This window comes from Arachis ipaensis, chromosome B9 (genome assembly GCF_059453495.1).
Source record: "Arachis ipaensis isolate K30076 ecotype BB chromosome B9, ASM5945349v1, whole genome shotgun sequence".
Lineage (NCBI taxonomy): Eukaryota > Viridiplantae > Streptophyta > Magnoliopsida > Fabales > Fabaceae > Arachis > Arachis ipaensis.
The window spans coordinates 35,105,693-35,121,782 of record NC_142444.1 but is presented as its reverse complement, the minus strand read 5'-3'; the positions used below and the strand labels follow the sequence as shown (position 1 = coordinate 35,121,782).

General features: G+C 39.7%; 1 non-coding gene across 1 annotated transcript; it reads right to left on the bottom strand.

Annotated features, from left to right (window-relative positions):
• Positions 1-1,670: 1,670 nt before the first annotated feature.
• Positions 1,671-1,778, bottom strand: LOC148544270 (small nucleolar RNA R71). The gene has a single exon (XR_015900415.1). It is a non-coding gene; the product is annotated as a small nucleolar RNA R71 (small nucleolar RNA).
• Between the last annotated feature and the right edge of the window lie 14,312 nt (positions 1,779-16,090).

Below are 16,090 nucleotides of genomic sequence, written 5' to 3'. Positions count from 1 at the left end.
ATGTTTTCTTTGCATTAAAACTTTTTCAAAAATAAGTTCTTGATGTTCATCTTGACATTCAAAGTGTTCTTGGTGTTCATCTTGACATTCATAGCATTCTTGCATGCATTCATTGTTTTGATCCAAAATTTTCATGCATTGAGTCTTTTTCATGTTTTTCCCTCTCATCATAAAAAAAATTCAAAAATCAAAAAAATATCTTTCCCTTTTTCACTCATAAATTTCGAAAATTTGAGTTGACTTTTTCAAAACTTTTTAAAATCTAGTTGTTTTTATGAGTCAAATCAAATTTTCAATTTAAAAATCTTATCTTTTTCAAAATCTTTTTCAAAAATCAAATCTTCTTCATTTTTTTTATTTATTTTCGAAAATTTTTAAAATATTTTTCAAAAATATTTTTCTTATCTTTATCTCCTAATTTTCGAAAATAACATCATCAATTAATATATTGATTCAAAAATTTCAAGTTTGTTACTTACTTGTTAAGAAAGATTCAAACTTTAAGTTCTAGAATCATATTTTGTGATTTCTTGTGAATCAAGTCATTAATTGTGATTTTAAAAATCAAATCTTTTTCAAAACTAATTTCAATCATATCTTTTCAAAAATATCTTTCTATCTTATTTTTTTCAAAATCATATCTTTTTCAAAAATTTGATTTTAAAATATCTTTTCTAACTTCTTATCTTCTTATCTTTTCAAAATTGATTTTCAAATTTGTTTCAACTAACTAACTAACTTTTTGTTTGTTTCTTATCTTTTTCAAAACTACCTAACTAACTCCCTCTCTCTCTAATTTTCGAAAATATCTTCCCTCTTTTTCAAAATTTCTTTTTAATTAACTAATTATTTTAATTTTTGATTTTAATTCTCGAAAATTACTAACCTTTTTCAAAAACTATTTTCGAAAATCACTAACTCTTTTTCAAAAAAAATTACTTTCGAAAATTCTCTCTCTCTTATCTCCTTCTATTTATTTATTCATCTACTAACACTTCATCTCACCCAAATTCGAACCCCGCTCTTCCATCTGTGTTCGAATTTTTTCTTCTTCTTTTCTTCTACTCACACAGGGACCTCTATACTGTGGTAAAAAGGACCCCTATTATTATTATTTTTCTGTCCCTCTTTTTCATATGAGCAGGAGCAAGGACAAGAACATTCTTGTTGAAGCAGATCCAGAACCTGAAAGGACTCTGAAGAGGAAACTAAGAGAAGCTAAATTACAACAATCCAGCAAGCACCTTTCAGAAATTTTCGAACAAGAAGAGGAGATGGCAGCCGAAAATAATAATAATGCAAGGAGGATGCTTGGTGACTTTACTGCACCTAATTCCAATTTACATGGAAGAAGCATCTCCATTCCTGCCATTGGAGCAAATAATTTTGAGCTTAAACCTCAATTAGTTTCTCTGATGCATCAGAACTGCAAGTTTCATGGACTTCCATCTGAAGATCCTTTTCAGTTCTTAACTGAATTCTTGTAGATATGTGATACTATTTAGACTAATGGAGTAGATTCTGAAGTCTACAGGCTCATGCTTTTCCCTTTTGCTGTAAGAGACAGAGCTAGAGTATGGTTGGACTCTCAACCTAAGGATAGCCTGAACTCTTGGGATAAGCTGGTCAAGGCTTTCTTAGCCAAGTTCTTTCCTCCTCAAAAGCTGAGTAAGCTTAGAGTGGATGTTCAAACCTTCAGATAGAAAGAAGGTGAATCCCTCTATGAAGCTTGGGAGAGATACAAAGGACTGACCAAAAAGTGTCCTTCTGACATGCTTTCAGAATGGACCATCCTGGATATATTCTATGATGGTCTGTCTAAATTAGCTAAGATGTCATTGGATACTTCTGTAGGTGGATCCATTCACTTAAAGAAAACGCCTGCAGAAGCTCAAGAACTCATTGACATGGTTGCTAATAACCAGTTCATGTACACTTCTGAGAGGAATCCTGTGAGTAATGGGATGCCTATGAAGAAGAGAGTTCTTGAAATTAATACTCTGAATGCCATATTGGCTAAGAATAAAATATTGACTCAGCAAGTCAATATGATTTCTCAGAGTCTGAATGGAATGCAAGCTGCATCCAACAGTACTCAAGAGGCATCTTCTGAAGAAGAAGCTTATGATCCTGAAAACCCTGCAATAGCAGAGGTGAATTACATGGGTAAACCTTATGGAAACACCTATAACCCCTCATGGAGAAATCACCCAAATCTCTCATGAAAGGATCAACAAAAACCTCAACAAGGCTTTAATAATGGTGGAAGAAACAGGTTTAACAATAGTAAACCTTTTCCATCATCCACTCAGCAACAGACAGAGAACTCTAAACAAAATACCTCTAATTTAGCAAACTTAGTCTCTGATCTATCTAAGGCCACTATAAGTTTGATGAATGAAACAAGGTCCTCCATTAGAAATTTGGAGGCACAAGTGGGCCAGCTGAGTAAAAGGATCACTGAAATCCCTCCTAGTACTCTCCCAAGCAATACAGAAGAAAATCCAAAAGGAGAGTGCAAGGCCATTGACATAGTCAACACGGCCGAACCTGGAGAGGAAGGGGAGGACGTAAATCCCAGTGAGGAAGACCTCCTGGGACGTCCAGTGATCAATAAGGAGTTTGCCTTTGAGGAACCAAAGGAATCTGAGACTCATCTAGAGACCATAGAGATTCCATTGAACCTCCTTATGCCCTTCATGAGCTCTGACGAGTATTCATCTTCTGAAGAGAGTGAGGATGTTACTGAAGAGCAAGTTACCAAGTACCTTGGTGCAATCATGAAGCTGAATGCCAAATTATTTGGTATTGAGACTTGGGAGGATGAACCTCCCTTGTTCACCAATGAACTAAGTGATCTGGATCAACTGACATTGCCTCAGAAGAAACAGGATCCTGGAAAGTTCGTAATACCTTGTACCATAGGCAACATGATCTTTGAAAAGGCTCTGTGTGACCTTGGTTCAGGGATAAACCACATGCCCCTTTCTATAATTGAGAAACTAGGAATCTTTGGGGTGCAAGCTACTAAAATCTCAGTAGAGATGGCAGACAATTCAAGAAAACAGGCTTATGGACAAGTAGAGGACGTGTTAGTAAAGGTTGAAGGCCTTTACATCCCTGCTGATTTCATAATCCTTGATACTGGGAAGGATGAGGATGAATCCATCATCCTTGGAAGACCTTTCCTAGCCACAACAAGAGCTGTGATTGATGTCGACAGAGGTGAATTAGTCCTTCAATTGAATGAGGACTCCCTTGTGTTTACAACTCAAGGTTACCCTTCTGTAAACATGGAAAAGAGGCACAGTAAGCTTCTCTCAAAACAGAGTCAACCAGAGCCCCCACAGTCAAACTCTAAGTTTGGTGTTGGAAGGCCACAACCAAACTCTAAGTTTGGTGTTGAACTCCCATATCCAAACTCTAAGTTTGGTGTTGGAAAGTCTCAACAATGCTCTGAACATCTGTGAGGCTCCATGAGAGCCCACTGTCAAGCTGTTGACATTAAAGAAGCGCTTGTTGGGAGGCAAACCAATTTTTATTTATCTAATTTTATTTTTCTTGTTCTTTCATGTTTTATTAGGTTCATGATCATGTGGAGTCACAAAATAAATATAAAAATTGAAAACAGAATCAAAAACAGCAGAAGAAAAATCACACCCTGGAGGAAGACCTTACTGGCGTTTAAACGCCAGTAAGAAGCATCTGGCTGGCGTTCAACGCCAGAACAGAGCATGGTTCTGGTGCTGAACACCCAAAATGGGCAACATCTGGGCGTTTGAACGCCAGAATTGCACCCTGGAGAAGAGCTGGCGCTGAACGCCCAGAACAAGCATGGTTCTGGCGTTCAACGCCAGAAATGGGCAATAAATGGGGGTTCAACGCCCAGAACAAGCACCAATCTGGCGCTGAACGCCCAGAGTTGTGTGCAAGGGCATTTTGCATGCCCAATTTGGTGCAAGGTTGTAAATCCTTGAACACCTCAGGATCTGTGGACCCCATAGGATCACCTCAGGATCTGTGGACCCCACAGGATCCCCACCTACCTCCACTCACTTCTTCTCACCCCTCTTTCACACAATCCCATAAACACTCTTCCCCAAAACTCTTCACCAATCACCTCAATCTCTCTTCCCTATAACCACTTCACCACTCACATCCATCCACTCTTACCCATAAACCTAACTCATAAACCCCACCTACCTTCAAAATTCAAAATCAATTTCCCACCCAAAACCCACCCTTATGGCCGAACCTTACCCCCCTCCCTTCCCTATATAAAGCCCTCCATTCTCCTTCATTTTCACACAACACAACCCGCTCTTCCCTTTCTTGGCCGAATACACCCCTCCCCCTTCTCCTCCATATTTTCTTCTTCTTCTTCATCTATTCTTTCTTCTCTTGCTCGAGGGCGAGCAATATTCTAAGTTTGGTGTGGTAAAATCATAAGCTTTTTGTTTTTCCATTACCATTGATGGCACCCAAGACCGGAGAATCCTCTAGAAAAGGAAAAGGGAAGACAAAAGCTTCCACCTCCGAGTCATGGGAGATGGAAAGATTCATCTCCAAAGCTCATCAAGACCACTTCTATGATGTTGTGGTCAAGAAGAAGGTGATCCCCGAGGTCCCTTTCAAGCTCAAGAAGAATGAGTATCCGGAGATCTGACATGAAATCCAAAGAAGAGGTTGGGAAGTTCTAACAAACCCCATCCAACAAGTCGGCATCCTAAAGGATCAAGAGTTCTATGCCAATGCATGGATCACTAGGAACCATGATCAAAGTAAAAACCCACACCCAAAGAATTATATTACAATGGTTCGGGGGAAATACTTAGATTTTAGTTCGGAGAATGTGAGATTAGCGTTTAACTTGCCTATGATGCAAGGAGATGCACGCCCCTACACTAGAAGGGTCAACTTTAATCAAAGGTTGGACCAAGTCCTCATGGACATATGTGTGGAAGGAGCTCAATGGAAGATTGACTCCAAAGGCAAGCCGATTCAATTAAGAAGACTGGACCTCAAGCCTGTGGCTAGAGGATTGTTGGAATTCATCCAACGCTCCATCATCCCCACAAGCAACCGATCTGAAGTTACTGTGGATCGGGCCATCATGATCCATAGCATCATGATTGGAGAAGAAGTAGAAGTTCATGAAGTCATCTCCCTTGAACTCTACAAAATAGCCGAAAAGCCCTCTCCTGGGGCAAGGCTAGCTTTTCCTCATCTTATTTGCCATCTATGTTACTCAGCTGGAGCTTTCATAGAAGGAAACATTCCCATTGAGGAAGAGAAGCCCATCACTAAGAAAAGGATGGAGCTAGCAAGAGAGCCCATTCATGGATCTCAAGAGACGCATGAAGCTCATCACCATGAGATCCCGGAGATGCCTCAAATGCATTTTCCTCCACAAAACTATTGGGAGCGAATCAACACCTCCCTAGGAGAATTAAGTTCCAACATGGGACAATTAAGGGTGGAACATCAAGAGTACTCCATCATCCTTCATGAAATAAGAGAAGATCAAAAAGCAATGAGGGAGGAACAACAAAGACAAGGAAGAGACATAGAAGAGCTCAAGGACATCATTGGTTCCTCAAGAAGGAAACGCCACCATCACTAAGGTGGACTCATTCCTTGTTCTTATTTTCTGTTTTTCGTTTTCTTAATGTTATGTGCTTATCCATGTTTGTGTCTTATTACATGATCATTAGTAGTTAGTAACTATGTCTTAAAGTTATGAATGTCCTATGAACCCATCACCTCTCTTAAATGAAAACTGTTTTAATTCAAAAGAACAAGAAGTACATGAGTTTCGAATTTATCCTTGAACTTAGTTTAATTATATTGATGTGGTGACAATACTTTTTGTTTTCTGAATGAATGCTTGAACAGTGCATATGTCTTTTGAAGTTGTTGTTTAAGAATGTTAAATATGTTGGCTCTTGAAAGAATGATGATAAGGAGACATGTTATTTGATAATCTGAAAAATCATAAAAATGATTCTTGAAGCAAGAAAAAGCAGCAAAGAACAAAGCTTTCAGAAAAAAAAAAAGAAAAAAATATAGGCGAAAAAAACTAATAAAAAGAAAAAGCAAGCAGAAAAAGCCAAAGGCTCTTAAAACTAAGAGGCAAGAGCAAAAAGCCAATAACCCTTAAAACCAAAAGGCAAGGGTAAATAAAAAGGATCCCAAGGCTTTGAGCATCAGTGGATAGGAGGGCCTAAAGGAATAAAATCCTGGCCTAAGCGGCTAAACCAAGCTGTCCCTAACCATGTGCTTGTGGCGTGAAGGTGTCAAGTGAAAACTTGAGACTGAGCGGTTAAAGTCAAGGTCCAAAGCAAAAGAAGAGTGTGCTTAAGAACCCTGGACACCTCTAATTGGGGACTTTAGCAAAGCTGAGTCACAATCTGAAAAGTTTCACCCAATTATGTGTCTGTGGCATTTATGTATCCGGTGGTAATACTGGAAAACAAAGTGCTTAGGGCCACAGCCAAGACTCATAAAATAGCTGTGTTCAAGAATCATCATACTGAACTAGGAGAATCAATAACATTATCTGAACTCTGAGTTCCTATAGATGCCAATCATTCTGAACTTCAATGGATAAAGTGAGATGCCAAAACTATTCAAGAGGCAAAAAGCTACAATTTCATTGATAGTTTGGAATTTATAGTGTATTCTCTTCTTTTTATCCTATTTGATTTTCAGTTGCTTGGGGACAAGCAACAATTTAAGTTTGGTGTTGTGATGAGCGGATAATTTATACGCTTTTTGGCACTGTTTTTAGTAGAATCTGGTTACTTTTAGGGATGTTTTCATTAGTTTTTATGTTAAATTCACATTTCTGGACTTTACTATGAGTTTGTGTGTTTTTCTGTGATTTCAGGTATTTTCTGGCTGAAATTGAGGGACTTGAGCAAAAATCAGATTCAGAGGTTGAAGAAGGACTGCTGATATGCTGTTGGATTCTGACCTCCCTGCACTCAAAGTGAATTTTCTGAAGCTACAGAACTCAAAATGGCGCGCTTGTAAGTGTGTTGGAAAGTAGACATTCAGGGCTTTCCAGCAATATATAATAGTCTATACTTTGGCCGAGTTTAGACGACATAAAAGGGCATTGAACGCCAGTTCTACGCTGCTGTCTGGAGTTAAACGCCAGAAACACGTCACAAGCCAGAGTTGAACGCCAGAAATATGTTACAAACTGGCGTTCAACTCCAAGATTGACCTCTACACGTGTAACATTCAAGCTCAGCCCAAGCACACACCAAGTGGGCCCCGGAAGTGGATTTATGCATCAATTACTTACTTCTGTAAACCCTAGTAACTAGTTTAGTATAAATAGGACTTTTTACTATTGTATTAGACATCTTTGATTAGTTTTATGCTATCTTAGGTAATTTTTGAAAAGATTTATTTTTACTTGGTGCACGAATTATAAATCACACTTTTTACAACTCGTACCACTAACCAGCAAGTGCACTGGGTCGTCCAAGTAATACCTTACGTGAGTAAGGGTCGATCCCACGGAGATTGTTAGCTTGAAGCAATCTATGGTTATCTTGTAACTCTTAGTCAGGAAAACAATAAAATAATTCACTTATCAAATTTGATTGCAAGGAATAAAAGGGCAGAACACAAATTATACTTGTATGCAATGATGGAGAATATGTTGGAGTTTTGGAGATGCTTTGTCTTCTGAAATTCTGCTTTCCTCTGTTTTCTGATTCATGCACGCACGTCCTCCTATGGCAAGCTGTGTGTTGGTGGATCACCGTTGTCAATGGCTACCATCCATCCTTCCAGTGAAAAGGGTCCAGATGCGCTGTCACCGCACGGCTAATCATCTGCAGGTTCTCAATCGTACCGGAATAGGATTTACTATCCTTTTGCATCTGTCACTACGCCCAGTACTCGCGAGTTTGAAGCTCGTCACAGTCATTCAATCCCTGAATCCTACTCGGAATACCACAGACAAGGTTTAGACTTTTCGGATTCTCTTGAATGCTGCCATCAATCTAGCTTATACCACGAAGATTCTGATTAAGAGATCTAAGAGATATTCATTCATTCTACGGTGGAACGTAAGTGGTTGTCAGGCACGCGTTCGTGGAGGAATGATGATGATTGTCACGTTCATCACATTCATATTGAAGTGCGAATGGATATCTTAGATAGGAACACGCATGTTTGAATGGAAAACAGAAATACTTGCATTAATTCATCGAGACACAGCAGAGCTCCTCACCCCCAATAATGGAGTTTAGAGACTCATGCCATCAAAAGGTACAAAGTTCAGATCTAAAATGTCATGAGATACAAGACAAGTCTCTAAAGGTTGTTTAAATACTAGACTAGTAAACTAGGTTTACAGAAAATGAGTAAACTAAGATGGATAGTGCAGAAATCCACTTCTGGGGCCCACTTGGTGTGTGCTGGGACTGAGACTTAAGCTAATCACGTGTGTAGGGCTATTTTGGGCGTTCAACACCAGCTTTGGATCCTTTTCTGGCGTTGAACTCCAACTTGTAACTTGTTTCTGGCGCTGGACGCCAGACTGCAACATGGAATTGGCGTTGAACGCCAGTTTACGTCGTCTATCCTTGAGCAAAGTATGGACTATGATATATTGCTGGAAAGCCCTGGATGTCTACTTTCCAACGCAATTAGAAGCGCGCTATTTGGAGTTCTGTAGCTCCAGAAAATCCATTCCGAGTGCAGGGAGGTCAGAATCAAACAACATCAGCAGTCCTTTTTCAGCCTGAATCAGATTTCTGCTCAGCTCCCTCAATTTCAGCCAGAAAATACCTGAAATTACAGAAAAACACACAAACTCATAGTAAAGTCTAGAAATATGAATTTTGCCTAGAAACTACTGAAAATAAACTAAAAACTAACTAAAACACACTAAAAACTATATGAAATTAACCCCAAAAAGCGTATAAAATATCCGCTCATCACAACACCAAACTTAAATTGTTGCTTGTCCTCAAGCAACTAGATAAATAAAATAGAATACAAATAATTTAAGAAGCAATAATATCTCAGAGTTTTTGAGTGAAGCTCAGATTCTAATTAGATGAGCGGGACTAGTAGCTTTTTGCTTCTGAATAGTTTTGGCATCTTATTTTATCCATTGAAGCTCAGAGTGATTGGCATCTATAGGAACTCAGAATTCAGATAGTGATATTGATTCTCCTAGTTCAGTATGTTGATTCTTGAACACAGCTACTTTATGAGTCTTGGCCGTGGCCCTAAGCACTTTGTTTAATAGTATTACCACCGGATTCATAAATGCCACAGACACATAATTGGGTGAACCTTTTCAGATTGTGACTCAGCTTTGCTAAAGTCCCCAATTAGAGGTGTCCAGGGTTCTTAAGCACACTCTTCTTTTTGCTTTGGACCTTGACTTTAACCGCTCAGTCTCAAGTTTTCACTTGACACCTTCACGCCACAAGCACATGGTTAGGGACAGCTTGGTTTAGCCGCTTAGGCCAGGATTTTATTCCTTTAGGCCCTCCTATCCACTGATGCTCAAAGCCTTGGGGTTCTTTTTATTACCCTTGCCTTTTGGTTTTAAGGGCTATTGGCTTTTTGCTCTTGCCTTTTGGTTTTAAGAGCTTTGGCTTTTTCTGCTTGCTTTTTCTTTTTCTTTCTCTATTTTTTTTTCTGCAAGCTTTTGTATTCACTGCTTTTTCTTGCTTCAAGAATCATTTTTATGATTTTTCAAATTATCAATAACATGTCTCATGTTCATCATTCTTTCAAGAGCCAACATATTTAACAGTCTTAAACATCAAATTCAAAAGACATATGCACTGTTCAAGCATTCATTCAGAAGACAGAAAGCATTGCCACCACATGTAAATAATTAGAATTTATCTTATTAAAAACTCGAAAAATATTGCCTCTTATTCTAAAGAAATTCTTCTATTTTATTCATGTTTAATGATGATGATAAAATTAAATTATAGCTTAATTGGAGATAAAATCAAAAATATAGATACTAATTACTATTATATGACTCCTAAGGTAAAACTAAAATAAAAACAGTTATCACAGAGTTAAGGCTAAGATTAGAATTTAACAACCTTTGTTCTGGGAAGTGGATGTTCCTCTAATCTGCGGGGTGCTTGGTCCTTCAAGAGATAATTTCTGGCTCTTTAATTCCCTTAAATCACGCCCTTGCTCCTCCTGTTCTTTAAGCAAATAGCAAAGAATGCTACTTTGTTCCTTCTGTTCTTTCTTTATTTGTTCCATAGCTTCTTGCATCTTGGTAATAGATATTTCAAGATACTCCCAGTATTCAGATTGAGGGATTTCTGGGAGAAATTACTGTGTTCTCTTCTTGATAGGGTCATCCTGTGCTTGTTGTTTTTCCATTGATGCTTTGGTGATTGGTCGCTCAACTGAGATATACTCAGTTATTCCCATCCTTACTCCAGCGTCCTTGTAGAGCATAGAAATCAAGCTTGGATAAGCCAACCTGGCATCTTTGGAATTTTTGTTTGTAATTTTGTAAAATTCAGTTGAAATCAGTTGATGAACTTCCACTTCTTTTCCCATCATGACGCAATGGATCATTACTGCTCTTCTAATAGTGACTTCAGAACGGTTGCTAGTGGGCAGCAGAGAATGCCCAATGAAGTCCAGCCATCCTCTGGCGACTGGTTTGAGATCTTTTCTTTGAAGTTGATTTGGGACACCCTTCGTGCTGGTGGTCCACCTGGCTTCAGGGATACAGATATCCTCTAGAATCTTATCCAGGCCCTTGTCTGTTCTCATCATTCTCCTATTGAAGGAGTCTGGATCATCTTTCAGCTGAGGTAGCTTTAAGATCTCCCTGATCTTGTCAGGGTGGGTATGAACAATCTTTCCTCTGACCAAGGTCCGATAGTCATAGAGAGCAGATCCAGATAGTCTTTGCTTGTCTGTTTGCCACATATTAGCATAGAACTCCTGGACCATATTCCTTCCCACTTTCATTTCAGGATTAGGTAGGATCTCCCAGTTCCTGATTCGAATTTGCTCCTGGATCTCCGGATATTCGTCTTCTTTCAGATCGAATCTAACTTCCAGGATCACTGATCTTAGACCCATTATTTTGTAATAATGGTCTGAATGTTCTTTAGTTAAGAACTTCCCTTGATTCCAAAGTGGTTTTGGAACACTCTCTTTCTTGCCTCTTGGAGTGGGTTATTTTTCTTTAGGAGCCATGATCTTAGTGGGTATGGTTTAGTGATCACGGATAAACACACCAAACTTAGAGATTTGCTTGTCCTCAAGCAAAAGAAAAGAAAGGAGATGGATAGAAGGAGAGCTAGTGTAGGATGGTAGATGAGCGGAAAGAGGCCTAATGGGTTTTTAAAAGGGAGGGGGGTTTTCGAAAATAGGGAGAAAGATAAGATAGAAGATATGATTTTAAAAAAAAAATAAGTATGATAAGAAGAGATATAATTTAAAATTGAAAAGATATGAAAGATATTTGAAAAAGATGAAATTAGATTTTTGAAAAAGATAATATGGAGATTTGAAAAAGATATTTGATTAGTTGAAAAGATTTTTGAATGAAAAGAGATAGATTTGTTTTGAAAATTTTGAAAAAGAGTTGAATTGGATTGAAAAAAAGGATTTGTGCTTATGGATTAAGATACATTTAATATTTTTAAAGAAGGGTTTTTAGAAATTAGGGATTTTAGAAATCAGGGTTTGTAACATGTTTATGCAAGAAATCATGAATTGAAACATGAAAATTAAGATTAAAATGAAAAATATGAAGAAAAAAACGAATTTACCTCCTCCCCACCATCCTGGCGTTTGAACGCCCAAATGCTGCATGTTTTGGGCGTTCAACACCCAACTGCTGCTTCTCCTGGGCGTTCAACGCCCAGCTGTTGCTTCTTTCTGGCGTTGAACGCCAGGAACTCCTTTGTCACTGGGCGTTTTTCTGAACGCCCAGGACGCTGTAAATCTAGCGTTAAACGCCCAGAAGGAGCTTCTTTCTGGCGTTCAACGCCCAGAAGATGCTTCTTTCTGGCGTTTAACGCCCAGATGGCTATCCTTACTGGCGTTCAACGCCCAGTGGATGCTTCTTTTGGGCGTTAAACGCCCAAAACAGACTTTTACTGGCGTTTTCTTGCCAGTGAGCTCTTTTTCTCTATTTTGTGTGCAGAATCCTTCTGTAACCCTATAAACTTACACAATTGACTCTTTACCTTAGTATCAATGAACTTTATATAAACAAATAAAATCAAGAATAGGGAAAAATGCTTAGAGGAAGTGATGCCCCATGGCTGGGTTGCCTCCCAGCAAGCGCTTCTTTATTGTCTTTAGCTGGACCTTGCCGAGCTTTTAATTTAGCCTCAGCCTTGAGCACTCTTGCTCAACATTGCCTTCAAGATAGTGCTTGATTCTCTATCCATTAACAATGAACTTCTTATCAGAATCAATATCTTGAAGCTCCACATAACCATATGGTGATACACTTGTAATCACATATGGTCCCCTCCACCGGGACTTCAGTTTCCCGGGGAATAGCCTGAGCCTAGAGTTAAACAACAGAACCTTTTGTCCTGGTTCAAAGATTCTAGATGACAGCTTTCTGTCATGCCACTTTTTTTATTTCTCTTTATAAAGCTTGGCATTTTCGAAAGCAGTGAATCTGAATTCCTCTAGCTCATTTAGCTGGAGCAATCTTTTTTCTCCAGCTAATTTGGCATCAATGCTTAGGAATCTGGTTGCCCAGTAGGCTTTATGTTCCAGTTCCACGGGCAGGTGGCATGCCTTACCATACACAAGTTGGTATGGAGAGGTCCCTATAGGAGTCTTGAATGCTGTTCTGTAAGCCCACAGAGCATTATCCAAGCTTCGTGCCCAATCCTTTCTACGGGTACTTACAGTCCGTTCCAGGATTCTTTTTAGTTCTCTGTTAGAGACTTCAGCTTGCCCATTTGTCTGTGGATGATATGGAGTCGCCACCTTGTGGCGAATCCCATACCGGACCATGGCAGAGTAAAGCTGTTTGTTGCAGAAGTGAGTGCCCCCATCATTGATTAGTACCCTGGGAACACCAAACCTGTTGAATATATATTTCTGGAGGAACTTCAGCACTGTTTTAGTATCATTGGTGGGTGTGGCAATGGCCTCAACCCATTTTGATACATAGTCAACTGCCACCAGAATATAAGTGTTTGAGTATGATGGTGGGAAAGGCCCCATGAAATCAATACCCCATACATCAAACAACTCAATCTCCAAGATTCCTTATTGAGGTATGGCGTAACTGTGAGGCAAATTACCAGCTCTCTGGCAACTGTCACAGTTACGTACAAACTCTCGGGAATCTCTGTAGAGTGTAGGCCAGTAGAAGCCATATTGGAGGACCTTGGTGGCTGTTCGCTCACCTCCGAAATGACCTCCATATTGTGACCCATGGCAATGCCATAAGATCCTTTGTGCTTCTTCTTTAGGCACACACCTACGGATTATGCCATCTGCACATCTCTTAAAGAGATAGGGTTCATCCCACAAGTAGTACTTTGCATCAGTAATTAATTTTTTCTTTTGTTGCCTGCTGTACTCCTTGGGAATGAACCTTGCAGCTATGTAGTTTGCAATGTCTGCAAACCATGGTGTTTCCTGAATGGCAAACAAATGCTCATCAGGAAAGGTCTCAGAGATTTCAAGAGAGGGGAATGACGTCCCTTCTATTGGCTCTATCCGGGACAGATGGTCAGCCACTTGGTTCTCTGTCCCTTTTCTGTCTCTTATTTCTATATCAAACTCTTGCAGAAGCAACACCCATCTGATGAGCCTGGTTTTGAATCCTGCTTTGTGAGTAGATATTTAAGAGCAGCATGGTCAGTATACACAATCACTTTTGATCCTACTAAGTATGATCTGAACTTGTCAATGGCATAAACCACTGCAAGCAATTCTTTTTCCGTGGTTGTGTAATTTTTCTGGGCGTCATTTAAAACGCGGCTAGCATAATAAATGACATGCAGAAGCTTGTCATGCCTCTGCCCCAGTACTGCACCAATGGCGTGATCACTAGCATCACACATTAGCTCAAATGGTAATGTTCAGTCTGGTGCAGAAATAACTGGTGATGTGACCAGCTTGGCTTTCAGCGTTTCAAACGCCTGCAGACACTCTGTGTCAAACACAAATGGCGTGTCAGCAGCTAGCAGATTGCTCAGAGGTTTTGCAATTTTTGAAAAATCCTTTATAAACCTCCTATAGAATCCTGCATGCCCCAGAAAGCTTCTGATTGCCTTAACATTGGCAGGTGGTGGTAATTTTTCAATTACCTCTATTTTTGCTTGATCCACCTCTATTCCCTTGTTTGAAATTTTATGCCCAAGGACAATCCCTTCAGTCACCATAAAGTGACATTTTTCCCAGTTTAAAACCAGGTTGGTCTCTTGGCATCTTTTCAGAACTAGTTTCAGGTGATCAAGATAGGAGCTGAATGAGTCTCCATATACTGAGAAGTCATCCATGAAGACTTCCAGAAATTTTTCCACCATATCAGAGAAAATAGAGAGCATGCATCTCTGGAAGGTTGCAGGCGCATTACACAGCCCAAACGGCATCCTTCTATAAGCAAACACTCCAGATGGACATGTGAATGCTGTTTTCTCTTGATACTGGGGATCTACCGCAATCTGGTTATAGCCTGAGTAGCCATCCAAAAAGCAGTAATAATCATGACCTGCCAGTCTTTCTAGCATCTGGTCTATGAATGGTAAAGGAAAATGATCCTTTCTAGTGGCTGTATTGAGCCTTCTGTAGTCAATACACATGCGCCACCCTGTAACTGTTCTTGTAGGAACCAGTTCATTCTTTTCATTATGAACCACTGTCATGCCTCTCTTTTTGGGGACAACTTGAACAGGGCTCACCCAGGGGCTATCAGAAATAGGATAAATAATCCCAGCCTCCAGTAATTTGGTGACCTCTTTCTGCACCACTTCTTTCATGGCTGAATTTAGCCGCCTCTGTGGTTGAACCACTGGTTTAGCATTATCCTCCAATAAGATTTTGTGCATGCATCTAGCTGGGCTTATGCCCTTAAGGTCACCTATGGACCACCCAAGAGCTGTCTTGTGTGTCCTTAGCACTTGAATCAGTGCTTCCTCTTCCTGTGGATTTAAAGCAGAGCTTATGATCACTGGAAAAGTGTCACCTTCTCCCAGAAATGCATATTTTAGGGATGGTGGTAATGGTTTGAGCTCGGGTTTAGGAGGTTTTTCCTTTTCCAGAGGAAATTTCAGAGGCTCTTTCATTTCCTCTGAATCCTCCAAATCAAGCTGAACATCTTTAAAGATGTCTTCCAACTCTGATTCGAGACTCTCAGCCATGTTGATCTCTTCTACCAAAGAGTCAATAAGATCAACTTTCATACAGTCTTTTGATGTGTCTGGATGCTGCATGGCTTTGACAGCATTCAACTTAAACTCATCCTCATTGACTCTCAGGGTTATTTCCCCCTGTTGGACATCAATGAGAGTTCGTCCAGTTGCTAGGAAGGGTCTTCCTAGAATGAGAGTAGCACTCTTGTGCTCCTCCATTTCCAGCACTACAAAGTCAGTGGGAAAGGCGAATGGCCCAACTCTGACAATCATGTCTTCAGTCACGCCTGATGGGTATTTAATGGAGCCATCAGCAAGTTGGAGACATATCCGGGTTGGTTTAACTTCTTCAGTTAAACCAAGCTTTCTGATAGTGGATGCAGGTATTAGGTTGATGCTTGCCCCAAGATCACATAAAGCTGTCTTGGTGCAATTACCTTCTAATGTGCATGGTATCAGAAAACTCCCAGGGTCTTTAAGCTTTTCAAGAAAGCTTTTCAGAATGACTGCACTGCATTCTTCAGTGAGGAGAACTCTTTCAGTTTCTCTCCAATCCTTCTTATGACTCAAGATCTCTTTCATGAACTTGGCATAAGAAGGTATTTGGTCAAGTGCCTCTGTAAATGGAATCTTTATTTCAAGAGTCCTGAGATAATCTACAAAGCGAGCAAATTGCTTATCCTGCTCCTCTTGGCGGAGTTTTTGAGGATAAGGTATCTTGGCTTTAT